At 32.2% G+C, this 17586-nt stretch overlaps 1 protein-coding gene and 1 long non-coding RNA gene across 3 annotated transcripts in view; one reads left to right on the plus strand and one right to left on the minus strand.

Annotated features, from left to right (window-relative positions):
* The window catches only part of LOC106109124 (adenosine receptor A2b-like), a 40234-nt gene that overhangs the window by 16049 nt on the left and 6599 nt on the right, over positions 1–17586 (minus strand). The window lies entirely within an intron of this gene.
* Positions 9045–12990, plus strand: LOC106109311. Of its 2 annotated transcripts, none has more exons than XR_001226001.1 (3): positions 9045–9114; positions 9387–9549; positions 12911–12990. It is a non-coding gene; the product is annotated as an uncharacterized LOC106109311 (long non-coding RNA). The 2 variants fall into 2 exon arrangements; XR_001226000.1 differs by lacking the exon at positions 12911–12990 and adding an exon at positions 9752–10011.

Below are 17586 nucleotides of genomic sequence, written 5' to 3' on the forward strand. Positions count from 1 at the left end.
TAGCCTATGTGTTCTTCCAGACTATCCTCTTCATCTGTACCAAATTTCACCGAAATCCGTTCAGTCGTTTAGGCTACAAACTCTAACAAACATCCATCCATCTAAACTTTCACATTTATAATGTTAGTTAGAAATTAGATTTATAATATTAGTAACATTAGTTAGATTATGAAATATGATAGCAAGTTTTTGATGTACACCAATATTGTTACTAATTTTTCCTTTTAAACAGATCAACGTTAGTTTTTTAAGGCAGTAAGTCTAGATTTATTTAGCTTTCATAATATACTTTCTGTACTTAGTTTATATCCTACAAATTCAGGGAATTTCAATACACTGATATATTTGATCCATTCACAATGGTTATTTTTTTATATTAACATATTTTAAAACATGCAATGATTCTATTTCGTATATTTTGCATAGCGTAACACTCGAACGAGGAAAGGAACAAGAAATAAATTTTTAACAATAAAATACCCAAGAATCCTTATTTCAAATGTGATAGAGGAAAAAGTATCTGTTTTTCCCCGAATACAAAAGTTATATAAGAAACAGCAATTCTGTAATAACCTATTTTCACTCGTAATTGAGTGTTGTACAGTACTCAGGTGGTTTGCTCGAGTCGTAACGTTAACTAAGTTTAGTTCCAATCATGGTGTTGAAGCAAGTGCACCGTTAAAATGTTACTCAGTGCTGCAATTACAATAACATTGGTCTCTTTTGTTGTTACAAAAGAAGCGGCCGTCAATATAAAACCGTACGCAGTATTCCCAATACCATTCGAACTTCCGAACCGGAACGATCGCTCGGAACAATGTTGGCTCAGGATAGAAGACATGGAAATAGTTGATACTGTAACAGTTTACTGTGATATAACTCAAGCATTTCTTAGAAGTTATATTCACGATTATAATTATAAGAAAATGGATGAAGATCAGGTCGACGTTGGATCATGGAATGAGGAATTACCACCACCACAGAGTAATGAAATAAAAACATCTTCGAGTAATTCAAAAAATATTAAAGACTGGAAGTTGACGACTGTATTCGATCCTACAATAAATAGAAGAATATACGTATCAAAAAAAGCCGATTGCAAACTTATAATGTATAGTAGAGAAGGTATGACTAATTACAAAGTGGATTGTGAAAAAATTTTGTATTTCGTTAACAGTAGGACATCTAATGCTGTGAAAATAAACTGCGTTAAAGAAGTATTATTTGTGATTGTAATCGTTTTGTTATTTATATGTTAATTGTTATATTTCGATATTTATTGTTATTGTCATTCGTATTAAGTTGTTTACGTCGCCGGTCGACTTCGAATAAATGATAAGTTGAAAACGAGTTTTTACTTGTAATTTGCAAATTGATAAATTTGGCAAATGTAAATTAAAATAACATTAATTTCATTCTTGGTTACATTGATAGCTTATTTTAAAGGAAGTCTTTTTAAAGTAGAAATAACTAGTGTAGGATTTGTAAAGTGAACAAGATTCATAAAATTATATGTTACTTTATGTTCTATATTTTACATTTAGTTATATTTACTTATCAGATGCCAGTAACAATAAGCATCCTTGGCCGTTAAGTAATGACCCCATCATTTATTACGTAGATAAACATCTATTAACTTTAACCACTTATTATCTAATCGAGTTCCACGAAGATGATACTTTCGTGATAGCCTTTTTTTAAAGTAAAAAAATTACGTAATGATTGAAAATCTCATCTAAAAGTCATCAGATTTCAAACTCTAAAACTAAGCCTGTTGACATACAAATTCCTTTCATACATAATATCTTTCATAAAACTTATGTTATTAATTTATTCTTCTCATTACAATAAATTGTGTTATGCAAACTCGTTAAATAATTTTTTTATTAGATTTCGTAATAAAGTATTGTTATAAACGAAACAAATTACATGATTGTTTTCTATTGTCATCGTCAAGTTTGTACATTAATTGCGGTGTACAAAACACTTTGCGAGTCAAGGCCGTACACGAAGCATCAATTTTATCATTGCATAGAGGAATGGCATAAAAAAATATTGTTGTACCTTCGTATATGTTACAATTTTAACAATGTGTACGTCCAATTTTGCTTCTTCTTTTACTAAAAAATCCATTCAAAGATGCTTTGTATTTCTATTCGATTTTATTAATAAATAGAAAAAAGTAATTCCTAGACTAGAAACGCAAATTATTAATAAATGATACGAAGAAATTGATTCAAATTGGTTTAAATCTCTTTGGAAACGCTACCTTTTATTGTCTCTTGGTATTCTCATAATTGTATAATTGCCGATATTATATCACAGGCGCTATCATAAAAAAAAATTCTTACAAAACTTTCAACGATAAATTGTGTTATTTAATTTGGATGTTTTAACGCATTTATACCATTCGCCGTCTTTATATAGTTATGATATAATATTATCTAGCAAACCTCGTGAATTTCAAACTATCACAGACAGTAACATATTTTTCATCAAACATAAATTGTGTTTGTTTATTGTCGTAAATGGCTCAGATGTAGTTAATTGTACACAGGGTTTCAAAAAATCATTAACTCCAAGAAACAATTATCGTTCTTAAAACCCAAGTTTGCAAACCACTGAAAAATAACAGAGGAAACTTTACAGTCTGTTCCACTTTATAAATGTTTCTAAACGACTAGCTCTTTTAATCTCATGAAATGAAACATCTTGGATAACACGTTGCAGGATGTTTACAATATTACATTTGTCGTTTATATTACTATCGTTTTATTAAAATTTCTCATTTATTCTATAAATAAGATATTGCTTAATACAAAAGTTATAGTAAATAAGGAAGTATTGTTATTTAGTTCAATGATGAATTAACTAGTGTTTTTATAAATGAATCGTAAAAAAATAGACGAAAAAAGATAGACTGTTGCATATCTAAACAATTCGTTAAAAAAAAACAATAGCAGCGCGTTTATGCAATAAAGAGATTTCCTTTTGACCTTGACGACGTAGCAAGGTCGTTTGTTCACTAGGAAATACTGAGATATTACCATCCCCCTAATAAAGTCAAATTACGTTTATGTTGTCATTATGTGTTCAAGTTACGGGATTACGTGACAAAAATATACGCCGCTTTTCACTTGATACATGTAAAATCACTTACAGCTTTACAAATAAACGCGGTATAAAGTTAAAATTAGGAATTATCTGAGTATAACCAAAATTTGTACTAATCTTTGCATAGGCAACTAAGCATAGGCTTAGTTTATTCCTAAGTTTAACTTTATAGCGCGTTTATTTATTTATAACTTGAATTTAATTCATTTTGTAAAACTTAAAATAGGCCTATGTTCTATCCAAATATCTCCTTTTTAATTACAATAACAGTTTAACGTTCATTTGAGAATTACAACTTGAATCATAAGCCTGTTTTATTTCGTATAAAAGAAGCAAACATAAACATGCATTTTGTAATTGATGACAATGACGATGGCCAGCGACAGTGAGTGATGATTGAAAGTGAAACAAACACATATTCTGATAAATTACATTTGTAAAGATATTATTTTTATCTTCCAATACTCTGAAAAATTATGAATCGATTTGAATCGCAGCTCTCGAAGAAAATTAAAGATATTTTACTAGTTAAGTCCTACTGACATTTTCCAAGTCCTCACGCTTTTAACCTCAAAGTAAAAATCAATTTACTCCATAAAAAAACTCAGTAAGTCCTGTATATGAAAGACAAATATAACACGACCTTGTTCTATGTTCCAGGTAAAGCTATTCAATTAATTGCCACAAGGGGACTGTCCCAACGACCACCATCAAGCAATTAACTAACTAGTCCCTAATGGTAGATCAGTCAGTGATAACATTCGCAATTACTATTCAATCAAATAAGTGAAATAAGTCATTGAATAAAACGCCATGAATAATCAAAAACTGTTTTATGTCGGGTTTCTGAAGTCCCCATATATTTAAAAATTACCTAATCATTCAGTGTTAGGTTATCCTGAGTTTCAACGCAGCAAAACTTAAGTTACCTAGTTCAGAAACACATTTCATGATGTTATCGAAACGAAAGCACTAACGAGTTACATTTAAAGGGAAACCGGCCTTTAGACCATTCAATTAATTGTGCTACGTAAGTGATTTGTAAGAAGATGACGTCGAACGCGATCTTAATGTCGTTGTCAAGAGCTGGAAGCAAAAAGCCCATAATAGACAAACATGGAGAAGTTCATTGGACCAGGTCCAGGCCCACCAGCGGCTGTAGTGCCTCAGATGATGATGTAAGTAATATATTACTACTAGTTGAGTTATACCAACAAAAAAGCGCTTTTAAATAGCGGATTTTTTGTGGCATAAACTTCTTGTGTGATATAAAGTAGGTCACATCTGTGGCGAGGACGGAATAACATCAGCTTTTCACCGTTTTCCAATATTTTTTACTATTTACGGTCCTGCATGGTGTAAACGAAAGGGAAAACATATTGTATTGTTTCAATAACAATCATTTGTACCCCTGTCTTATATAATTTTCGCTCAATTTTGATACAAAATGAGTGTTGTATTTTAATCCCACACAATTTATTGATGTCTGGAAAGAGAAATAAACCTTTTTACGATTTTTTTCAATTCTAGACTTCAAAATGGCTGATGGATAAATGAATTAATTTATATCAATCTGGATTGGCTAAACTTGCTATAAGTAGCAAAAAATTTCTTCTAAGAATCTGTCAACCCACGTCAAGGCAGTTTATCTTTAGCAAAAATAGCAATAAATTCGGCTTCCCGGACCAAAGCTACAGGCTACAGACCGTCAAGACGTTATCTTGAATAATGGTTATTTCACTACAATTAACTCTGAAAAAACCTACGTTAAGATAGTCAAAGCATGAAAAAAACTTTAAAAAATCAACAATACATTTAACGACAACATAGGGTAAAAATTAAATTCGTAAAGCAATCATCACGCCTGTATTTAATTTATCTATCATATAATTTCCTTTAAATTTATACAAAAATAATTCATTTTACCAAAGCGTCTATTAACTACGCAATTAGTTGGGAAGCAGACTCGCGTTTCATTTTTAAGCTTCCTTTTGCTTATGAAGTACAAGAAAAACTTGATAGCATATTGGAAAAGTTGGTCTGCATCTCTCCTATACAAAAGAACCTCCAACTCTGACGACAGCTAAAAATATACCAAATGCTGTCAGCGGCATTCCGAGACTTTTATTATAAAAGTTCTTTAATGTAACATGTGACTACAAATGTGATAAGATGACGTTTTCAACATCTGTTAGTTAAAATTGAACCGTTTATTTATTGCCCAAGCGAAAGTAAACATTACAAAAGTTTTAATACAAATTAATGCATAGTAAAAAATATGTCTTAATTATAAGAAATAAGAAAGTGAAAGTGTAAATAGATGGATGTTTGTTAGAGTTTGTAGCATTAACTGCTGAACAGATCTCGATGAAATTTGGCATAGATGTAGAGTATAGTTTGGAAGAACACATAGGCTACTTACTTTCTTTTGTTTTTTTTTATTTAACACGGACGAAATTCCGGGTGAAACGTAGTCGTATATTAAACTATGCCCAGAAGAAAATTGATTAAGGCAAGGCATTTTGAAATTAAACAAAGTTTAGCGAACAACTGACTTCTTTTCAATAATAAGTGTAATCTAAATAATTTTGCCATATACTTTTATTGCTAAGGGAGTTCCTTAGTGTAGGTTTTTAGGAAGCAAAAAAGATTTTACTAGCAAAATTCAGCAGTTATAAACGATTTATCTTAAAGTTGCCTGCTCCGGACGTGTCAAGGCCTGGTTTACAAGATAAATTGATGTAGTTATAGGCCGGTGTAGAATTACCGACGTGCCCGCTCCCTTATTGAATAAAAGGAAAACAGATTTAACTGACTTACGTATTTTTAAATATACGACACCAAATCCAAATCTGTTCCTACAAATTTTAAATTTGCACAATTCTGTAAAAACTATTTATTTATAGATTAAAAATTAAGATGGATAAAATTCAATAAAAATAAACTCTATATCGCTCACATAAATATAACATACTAGCCTTCGTCCGCGACTCCGTACGCGAGGAATTAAACAAAACAATATGAAGTAACTTATGTGTCCTTCCAGACCATGCTCTAGATCTATGCTAAATTTCATCCAGATCCGATCAGCCGTTTTGGGTACAAACTCTAAAAAACATCCATCCATCCATCTATCAGAACTTTCGCATTTATAATATTACTAGCTTTCGCCCGCGACTCCGTCCGCGTGGAATTAAAAAAAACAAAAGTGGTTAGCCTATGTGTTCTTCCAGATTATCCTCTACATCTGTACCAAATTTCATCGAAATCCGTTCAGCCGTTTGGGCTATAAACTCTAACAAACATCCACCCATCTGAACTTTCGCATTTATAATATTAGTAAGATTCAATTTAGTTATTGAGTCATTTTTCTGAAGGCCTACACAGTTACCATTTAAAAAAGTTAAAACAAGCGTCTGTCGTATCATAAATATAATTTCTCATAAAACAACATTTAACTCTTACTCGAGCGCTATAAAGAACTTCCCATATTTATTGCTATCTTATAAATTCATTGTAAATTATTTGCAATATTCTTGCATACACGTTATTTTGCCAAAGAACAAAAGAGATTTCTGTTTAGTTAATTACATTTTGCCAGCAGATATAAGTAGAGTCTGTTTAAAATGAATTTATTTATTTACTTTCATCTGTATTTGGATGAAAAGTACTAACGTTTTAGAGGATACAAGAGAAAACAGTTAACTGCAGGGTAATTTTTGTATTAAATCAAAAATGTAATGATGAGAAAAGATTTATTGTATGTATCGAAATAACTCAAAATCTCCTAGACCGATTGCATATTCTTTCACCAATAAATAGCTACGTTATCACTGAGTAACATAGACTATATTCATTATAATTTTCAATTCCGGGCGGAAAAAGACGCGAGCAACAGCTAGTGTTAAATAAATTAATTCATAAATCAACACACTAAGCTTGAAAATTACTAAAGTGCTTACACACCATTGATTTAATAACATAAATGTGTCATTAATTCCCTTACGATGTTTGTTATAGTTATAGTTTTAAAGATTAAAGTGTACACTCGGCGCCATCTAGCGCTTAAAATTTAATCTTCCCATTAAATCAACAGTACCGAATTAAATAGGACATTATGTCTTACAGAATTTATTCATTTCTGCTCTCGTAATTTTAACAGTGATTAATATAACCTCAACTTGCGTATCTAATACCAAAACGTGTACGAAAACGTGAATTTGAATCCAATTTTCTTAAAACTGTTATAACTAATAGGTTTTTTCCAGTGAAAACGAACGGTTAAATATTAAAAATAAAGGGTAAGATCTATTTGTGTCTTTCATAGTAATTAGAATATAAGAGATCATTTTTTAATTTACTATATAAATTTAGACAAATACAGAAGAATCGATCTCTTCCTCCTATTGGAAGGTCGTTTAAAAACAATTTTGATTACGTAGCACTACAAAAACTTACAAAATATTTGACCGTTTATCATTGTAGCGCATTGTAAGAACGAGGATAAAATTGGGAAAGGGATAAACGGCAATTATTATTCTGTATTTAACCTTGTTAAATATAATCCCTTTGCTGCGCCCAATATCACGCAGTACGACGCCACTGAAACAAATGTGAATCGAGAACGTTTGCACAGTTCTAATTAGTTACGAACGAAGATAATTGCTAAATCATCAAAACCATTTCGACATTTATCTTCGAGCAGTATTATACTGATCATTCCACGAGTAATATTATAAATGCAAAAGTTTAGATGGATGTATGGATGTTCGTTAGAGTTTGTAGGCTGAAAGGCTGAACGGATCTTGATGAATGGTATAGATGTAAAGGTCAGTCTGGAAGAACACATTGGCTACTCACTTTTGTTTTTTTAATCATCGCGGACGGAGTCGCGGGCGAAAGCAAGTAATAAATATTATTATAATAAAACGTAAACACACACTTCTTTGTTGCCTAAGATGTCAGCAATTTCAGCATATTTTTCAATAATTCTTTTTTAACAAAAAACCCTACATTTCCGTCACGCTTTAGGCTATATATTTTCACGCCATTAAACTTAGGGGGTAAATATTTTGGATAAAATCTTCTAATGTGGGAAATAGACCATAAGTAGCTGCCTACAAGCAAGCAAAGTTGCCATGGTTTGTCATCATGTCATGTCATTTTGACATTTGCAATTGATAATTTGACACATGTTAACAATAAAATAAAATTTTCATAATTTTATGCTGATGAAGTCGCAAGGGAACAGCAAGTAAATATTATAACAGTGGTAGAGTATGCAGAAAATGCTCGGACTTTATATTAATAAAGATTTACAAGGAATTAATAGGAGTCTATCATACGTTGACGGGCTGCAATTTATTTAACGATATACTTCCTCGCGAGGATAATGCATAGTCTTAAACCAATTTATTACGGTTATATGTATTTTGTTACATGCTAAATGTAAAGCAACAATTGTGCCATAAGTACTTTGAAAGATCTTCGAAATAAGCGTAAAAATAACTCAGATATGATATGTATTTTTTATAGTTAAATATATTTTATCAAAATTTTATAAAAGACTAGCTTTCGCCTGCGACTCCCTCCGCGTGGAATTAAAAAAAAATTAAGTAGCCTATGTATTCTTCCAGACTATCCTCTACGTCTATGGCAAATTTCATCAAAATCCGTTCAGCCGTTTAGGCTACAAACTCTAACAAACATCTATCCATCCATCCATCTAAACTTTCGCATTTATAATATTAGTTTGTTTGAATTAACTTTTGTAGGTTACATTTTTGAGCTATTTTGTTTTAAAACGGGACGTTAAAAAAAACTTTTCAGTTTTATTTTAAAAGGAATGCCTCGAAGATGTTAACATTTTAACTGCTCTTGATCTTAACACAGAGAAATATTTGTATTTTATTTTTAGTTATCATTTGTGACGCGGAGAGATGTATCGTGAAAACGACATGTTGAACTAATGAAACCCGACAATTTATTGAAAACACGTTGGTTGGTATATTTTTGTGCTATTTTATGTACTGCTTTTAAACTCGCGGCTAAAAATATCAGCGTGAACGATAAATGTAAAAGTAAAACCCTTTAAAACTCCATCAACCCTTAGAATTGTTGGTTAGAAAACAATACCACTAAGTATTAAATATATTTCTGTAATAATATTACGTACGTCAAAATACACAAAGTTGTGTGTAAAGGCTTTCCAATAAGACTAAGGAACATCGAATGTGAAGAGAGTCTCACATACCCTGTGTCTTTTTTCTAAGGTACCTGGGATGCGTAATGATTTTCCTTCTTAAAAAATATATACTTCTGCTGGGTAATGTCAAAAGTTGACCGATGTTACACAATACTGTGTAACATGCTACACTCTTGCAGGGTATCAGGGACGCAACGAGCTCGATGCAAACGTTACACCACGTAACGTCGGTTAGTAACCTTTTAATTATTAAGACCTGCTACAAATATTTTAACTATGAACTGAATAGTCCAACTTTTCATCTTCCTCCTTATCCTACTCCCGTAGGGTCGGCGCAACAGGTTTTTGTCTTCCACATAATTCTGTCATACGTCATCTGTCATCACTCCCTTTTTGATCATGTCACCTTTCACGCAATCCATCTCTTTCTAGGTCTACCTCTGGTGGTTTCGTACTAAACAGTCCAACTCTTTAGTTAAGATTGTCAGAACTGAGATCGGTCTTTATGTTTTTAATATCTGTGCGTATTAATATTTAACGTATTATTTTTAATATCCATTATGGCCCAACGCCAGTACGCAATGTACACAAACATTTTAATGTGACATCTATCTGAATGCCAACTGAAAGGGTCCGTTAACAAGATAGTTTGTTTTAATTAAAGTTGCCTGCAAAATTATGTATCCGCGGTATTGTTTATTACAAAGTACGAAGATTACATTCAAATATTATTTTAAATGTTACGGAGTATGTCTTATTTGATTTCATAATTAATATGTCCTGGGCGCAGAAAGTCAGTCCTATTTTTTGAAATAAAATATGTAACCTATATCTATACTAATATAATAAAGCGTAAACACACACTTCTTTGTTGCCTAAGATGTCAGCAATCACAGCATATTTTCGAATAACTCTTTTTTTTTATAAAAAGCCCTACACTTACATCACTCTTTAGGCTATATATTTTCACGCCATTAAACTTAGGGGGTAAATATTTTGTATAGATACACTAATGTGGAAAAGTGACCATAAGTTGTTGCCAACATCAAGGAAGCAAGATTGGCAAGTTTTGTCATGTCATGTCATTTTGACATTTGCAATTGACAATTTGACACATGTAAACAATAAAATAATTTTATGCTGATGAAATCGCGCGGGAACAGCTAGTGTAAATATAAACAAAAAGGCGTACAGCATACTTTTAAGTTAAAACACCGGAAGAAATAGATTTTATAACTAACACTGTCTGCCATACGTCTAGAGCTTTCGGCCAAATGTTTATTGAATTGAAGATTTATATTCCAATAAAGTTTCATGAAGAATATTTCCAATAACCTATTTTTAAGGAACATTAAGCTGGTTACACACGAACGTTTGAACTGCACAGTGCTACTATTTTACTCTCAGGATTGTTCGGTTAAAACAGGACGTGTGTAGCTGGCTTAACATCGTAAAATACATCGTCATCTTATGATTTAGTTTACAAGAATGTAGATTAAAAAGGTGTTACGGTGATCGGTAGCATACCTGCAAGTCGCTGTAAATCGTATTATTAAAAAAAAATGTTATGTGTAATACGAAGATTTATTAAAAGCATAGCATCACAATATTATTACAACCAACAACTACTACTATAATATACCTTAAATATAACATTGAATGAGTTTCTAGAAAGTAATAAACCTTTGAGTTAAAACATAGTTTATGTACCGTACGCAAGCGTTGTCATTAGAATAGAAATTCCAAGAAATTTTCTTTACTTTCAATAAGTATGTGGGTTAACTTCGTAGAGTTAATTTCGTTCACCAATTTTTCGTAGAAACATGAATATCGTCATATACAATTAAGGTAGAGATCAAGAGATTTATACGAGTTAGATTTTTAATATCGTCATTATGAAAATGCCCATCAAAGTCTAATTAAATAAAAATTTACAACTTTTATATACTCGCACTAAGTGTACCATTAGTAGTTATTACATATTTACAACAGAGATGTTATGACATAGTTACATTATACGAGCTTTGCAATAACCTCCCTTATCGTACATAGTTACACCTTGGAATATAAGCTCAAGGTCATTGCTACGATAAAAGCTTCAAGAATATACTAAGAACTTACAACATTATTAAAACTGTTTACAATTATAAAAATACAAAAAACTCGCTTAACGTTAGTATTCAATCCAAAATTTCTTAATCTGGAAAAAATTATCTTTCGACTCAGTGTGGAAGTTTATGTAGGGCGCGGTAAGCAACCTTACCTTACAAAAAAGGGGGCCACAATAACAATCTTTAATTTATCTCTATTTTGAGAATGAGACATGAAAACTTTTGTAATGCAAAATATGACAATAACTAACTCAGTTATAACGTGAATGCCTCCAAAAGAAGGGAGAATGAATACTTATAAATTAGCGCATACCATCCTTCGACCACATTACCACTTAACTATGGGTGGGATCGTGGTCAAACGCTGATTTTCAATCATAAAAAAATAACTCGTTCATCGTGTTTCGGCAGTGGAAACAATAAGAATCAACAATTTAAGTATTACAAGTATATCGTTGCGGTAAACGTTTAACATAATAATGATCCAAAAGAAAATTTATTATTATAGCACCGGAGTCAGTGCGCTGAATAAAAGATACCAGTCTCTTAATAGCCTATTGAAGCTACATCGTGCTGATGACGACAGAATATTTGCACGGAATGTTAATAAACTCGTAACATGCATTGCTTTGGTATGCTAAAAGAGTGGGAAGAGGTGGTATTTTCACTTTCGATATTTTGTTAATAGCTAAATTTATCAAAAATTTATTAAAAACGCCTTAAATACGTGTGACGGTGACGGTAGCGACTAGTTTCGGATCCGTCGGCAGTCCATCTTCAGGCCGTGTGTTTGTTTTGATTTCTTCGCGCCGGCCTCCAACGAGTACGAGTTGGATTTTTAGATGAATGGATGCATATTTGTTAGAGTTTGTAGCCTAAAGTGCTGAACGGTTATCGACGAAATTTGGTATAGATGTAGAGGATAGTCTGGAAGAACACTTAGACTTACTTTTGTTTTTTAATTTCACGCCGACAGAGTAATTTTAACAAAAGCAACGAGAGATTTGTTGAAATCATTAGATTTCATATTCAAAACGTAACAAAAAGTAGTAAAATCACTATTTCGCGTGTACCACTTCATTTCTTTTGAACGTTTATACAGGATGTTGTAAGTTTATTCAGTTGTTTAATTGCGCTGTCTCAGTAAGACATTATCGAATTTAATGTTTATTTGCTTGTGGTTTTTGGGTAACATTCTCTAGCTGGCGCACATAGCTTTCAACCCACGTAATGTAAATTTAAATCACAGCAATGAAATTAATCGAACACATTAAAACATTTATTCGAACATACTGTACGATAGACCGCGATTATAGTCAAATGGTGGGAAAAAGTGAGTCGCCTAATGTAATGTTGCTAGCAAAAATCTACATTTACATCAAAAGAATGTCAAGAAATTATCAGCTTTTAATATATAAAAAAGCTTGCAAATTGGTTCATTTAAATTTTCAATTAACTAACATCATTTTCTTTTATATAGACACTGCAAAGAAGAGAACAAAAATGTTACAAGATCATTAAAAAGATTGGAACCGGTAGAAACAACATTATTTTATCGAAATTCTAAAAATAAATGTCAAAGTATGTAAAATCATATCAAAAAAAGAACTGGCAAGCATCAAGGAAAAGGGAACACATCTATTACAATAATGTTGTTGATATAAATAATTTTATGTTGTTTTCCTCTTGATAAATCTATCTTCGCGTCTACATAATAAAATCATTAAAATACATGTAGCAGTGGTAGACAAAAATGATTTGTACCTTCCCTACATCTTGTAGGCTCAAAATACGTGTAGTGGGAGAATTCAGAAACAAATAAAACTCAAAGCGTTAATTTTGAAAGCCGATTCAAAAAACATATAGAGAAAGCATAGTTCACATTTGAAATATTTTTCACATAATCTCATTAGTGCCTGGTTTCCGATAGTCCAAATCACAAATAAATAATTCCAACACTGAGAAGCGTCTCGGTATGTCAAATTTTACATTGAGTTATTACCGTACAGAGAAAGTACCGGTGAATAAATGCTGTTCCCTGTCTAACATTTCTTAAATGTCTATGTTTGCGAAAAATTTGTGATAATTTGTATGGTTTACAACAGGCTTTACTATTACTATGTTATCGTGGATTTTCTATCTTTTTTTTAACATGAAACTAACTATAAACTAAATATGTTCACGTTTTATATCCTTGATCCGTTACGACACCAATACAATAAATCATTAAATGACAATGCGTATTCGAGAAACGAAAAGTGCATTGAAACTTTATTGAGTTTCGAAATAAATAAAACTTTATTGTTTTGAAGTTGTACAAATGTAAAGATGCCATTCGTGTCATAAACAGAAACGCATCAATGATTTTGACAACAGTCACGGAGTCATAAAAAACCCGAAAATATGCGTGATTGGCATACAAACCTACAGTGTAAAATTTTCACAAATAAAGAATAACAAATGGCTGTATTTTTCAAACTTTTTCGTCACTAGTGCTAATAGCCTAGTGGTATTCGACTATTGACAACTGTATCCTAGGACAAGCTTAGAGTTTAGTTGGTATGGTTAAAGGAAATATTAGTAAATTAACAAAAAGCTGCTAATATTTTTTAATAAAAAAAAAATCAGTTTCAACCTTGCAACGTTGTTATGAGTAACCAAGCTTAATAATCTTACGAAAAACTCAATTTATAATATTGTAACTATGAAAACGGCACTATAATTTCGTTTTAAAAACCACCGCACTTTGTAATATCTGTTATGAATGTTACTGGACATTTTATAAAAAGTATTGCTTATTAAATTATAAGAATATCACTGGAGAGCTGTAATATTTCCAACTAGAGTACCTCACCTTGGCATACGATAGCTACGCTGTAAACTTATGATAATGAGAACAGCTAACAAAGTCAGAGTATAAACAAATCTTAGTTATTGTCATCCTGTTAGTATTTTTCTCTTATAACGTTAGTACTGACTTTTAGCGAAGGTTCTAGAAAATATGAATACTCCCATGCTTTCATTGCTACATTTTTCACATTTACAGGTTGTCTAACCATCTACAACTTTATTACCTTATCTTTATCATGTTTTATCTGTATTTTTTCAGAGAGAATAATGATTTGTACTTAATCAAGATATCATCAAGTCAGTGTACCTTTGTCAAAACAACATCAAAACAAATCTGTAATACACCAATCCGTTAGACAATCGAGACATTATCAATCCTATAGCTTATAGCCTATTAAATTTACTATTGCCGCGTGACGTCACGTCTCGAAGCCTTATTAAATCGTGTTGACGCACAATGTGCGTTATCACATGTAGACGAGAAGTGCTACGAGCTGTAGTGATTCACTACTACTACCCGATACCAAAAATGTGCATGACAATCGTATTTTTGTTGTAAACACTTCATAATCTCCTAGTGGCTTACGTTAGATTTCCTTGAATTATGTTGAACTTGCCCAGGGAAACACGATCGAGCAAATAGTAATATGAATTACTAGCTGTTCACGTGCGATTTCATTCGGATAGAATTATGAAAATTTTATTTTGTTGTTTAAATGTGTCAAATTATCAATTGCAAATGTCAAAGTGACATGACATTAGGACAAACCATGGCAACCTTGCTTCCTTGATGTTGGCAGCAACTTATGGTCTCTTTCCCACATTAGGGTGTTTATCCAAAATATTTACCCCTAAGTTTAATGGCGTGAAAACATATAGCCTAAAGCGTGACGTAAGTGTAGGGCTTTTTATTAAAAAAAAATTATTTAAAAATATGCTGTAATTGCTGACATCTTATGCTACAAAGAAGTGTGTGTTTACGCTTTATTATAATAGTATAGATAGATATAGATATGAATTCAAAACTTCGTAAGTAATGTAAAGAGCTGACTGTTCATATCGTATCGTTGGTTTAGATCAGACTAAAACAGATTTTTAAAGCGTGCTTTACCATTGGCATAATGTGGTAAAAAGAAACAACACCAAAGGGTTAATGTGGAAAGTGGATGACACTTCATCGGTTAAGTTATTTTATCTTTCTAACATTTTCTCAATTTAAAAATAAATCATTGCTTTTAAATTACATACGTGAATCTCACGACATACACATGCTAAACTAAATGTATTATAAACGTGGATGTATCCAATCATATTTGTAGTTTCGATTTCCTTTTGATTTCCCTGTGGAGATCATTCATCAAATCTAATTTATTTATTGCGATTTCCAAGTATCATGTCTCGATGCTTTAATAGATCTAAATATACCTATCCTTTTTCCCACTTCCCAATCTTTCTTACTGCGTATTCACTTTGTCTTCCCTAATCAGTCACTCAATCATTCACTCTTCAATTCAATTAAATCATTCACTCACTTCATTCACTTTACGAGTAATCTATCTCTTTCTAGGTTCATCAATGATTAGGCCGTGTTTTTTTTATATCTTTAACTAAGCAAGGTCACTGACCCTAATGCTTGTATGCGCATGCGTGACCTTATTTACTTTGCCCTAGTTGGTTATAACGTCTCATGGTAAAATAGTACAGTGCAATTTATACAACTAAACAGTTTAGGAATGTGTGAATAGAAACCTCCTAAGTGTGAATCTACTGCCGCTAGTTAAGACTTCATTATAATATTTATGTTTTTATCTTTGCTTAAAGCTACAAATTTAAACACAATTGGTTTAAAAAAGATAAGTCCACGTAATACATTTTAGCCTTTTTAATGAATACAAATACTTTATAACTAATACAACACTACGAAACAGTTTTGTAGTAACATGCCGACAAATCAGTCTTTATATAATTATGTTATATTTGAAAAATTAGAATTTCAGCTTCACATAATCGCTAAGATACGGCTTATTTATAATATGTTAGGCTTCTAAGATTTACTAAATAATTTAAAATAAAACCAGAATACGCATTCAGTAACTAATCCGCGAATATTACGAAGTTATTACAAATGAAGCTCAAACTCTACACCACAATAAAATAACAAAACCATAGATTACGTAAAACCTAGTACTGTTATGTTTACTATGTCAAAAATACGATTATCATAAGATCTATAGGCCATTTCAACCGCACATTCAACATTAAAGCCTAAATAACACACACATACACACAATATGAACAGAGAGTTAATAGCTTTCCTCAAGAATTACACATATAAACGTATAGGCACATACGTCTTTCTAATTAAACCTTAAAAGACTTAAACCAGTACTAAATTCAATGGGAGCAACGTTTAATTAGCACTATTTTAGACACTAAAAATAAATGTAATACATGCAAATTATTGTTTTATTAATGAATAGTAACCGTGTTGTTATTGGAAAAATAACTAGTGGTTAATGCGGGATTGCATGGGGTTTCATCGATGTACGATTTCTTGTGAGTGAAGCAACTTTGACAGAAAATATAAATTCCTATAACAGTTGCTAGGGTTAGAGGCAACCAAACATACACCGGCAGACCGTGAGGTCTCATTGTATCCGCGTAATTCTTCAACAATGCGCACGGAATCATCACATGTTCATTTTTAATTGTCGAATTATGCCATATCACACATTCTTGGTCCTTATTCACTTTTATTACCGTACCATTGTTGTGTACGAGAGCTCTTACGTTGATCTGAGCCGTAGTAATGTCTAGGGGATGTGTGTTCTTCAAATAGTTATTGGAACTGTCCACAAAAGATGACATCATCAGGCAGGGAAAGGTCGTTTCTTCGAATAGATTGCGATCAACGATCTGTAGACTGCACTTCTCGTCGGGTCTCCGTTCGTAGAGGGTGTAATGCCATTGTTCGTTAGCGGCGCGGCCGAGGTTATATAGAGCTAATCCGCTTAATAAATCCCCATATCTGCCTCCGTATTCTCTGTACTTGTAGACGTAAGTGGGTGGTGTGCCGTGATAGACGGGATAAACTACGTGCGAGGAACATTGTTTGCACATGAAGTAGATGTGGTTGGGAGGATGATATGTGTAATGCGGATGATGGGCGCTGACGTGTCCATGTGGTCTTGCATTGTTGTCGTCAAATCTTCCTCGTGGTCCTCCGTTAATTTTGGCCGTCACGATATTTATAAACAAGACGTATATGATAGCGTACGGTGTCATAGTGCAGTGTATAGGGCGGGT

The sequence above is a fragment of the Papilio polytes genome, unplaced genomic scaffold, assembly GCF_000836215.1.
Source record: "Papilio polytes unplaced genomic scaffold, Ppol_1.0 DF821289.1, whole genome shotgun sequence".
Taxonomy (NCBI): Eukaryota; Metazoa; Arthropoda; class Insecta; order Lepidoptera; family Papilionidae; genus Papilio; species Papilio polytes.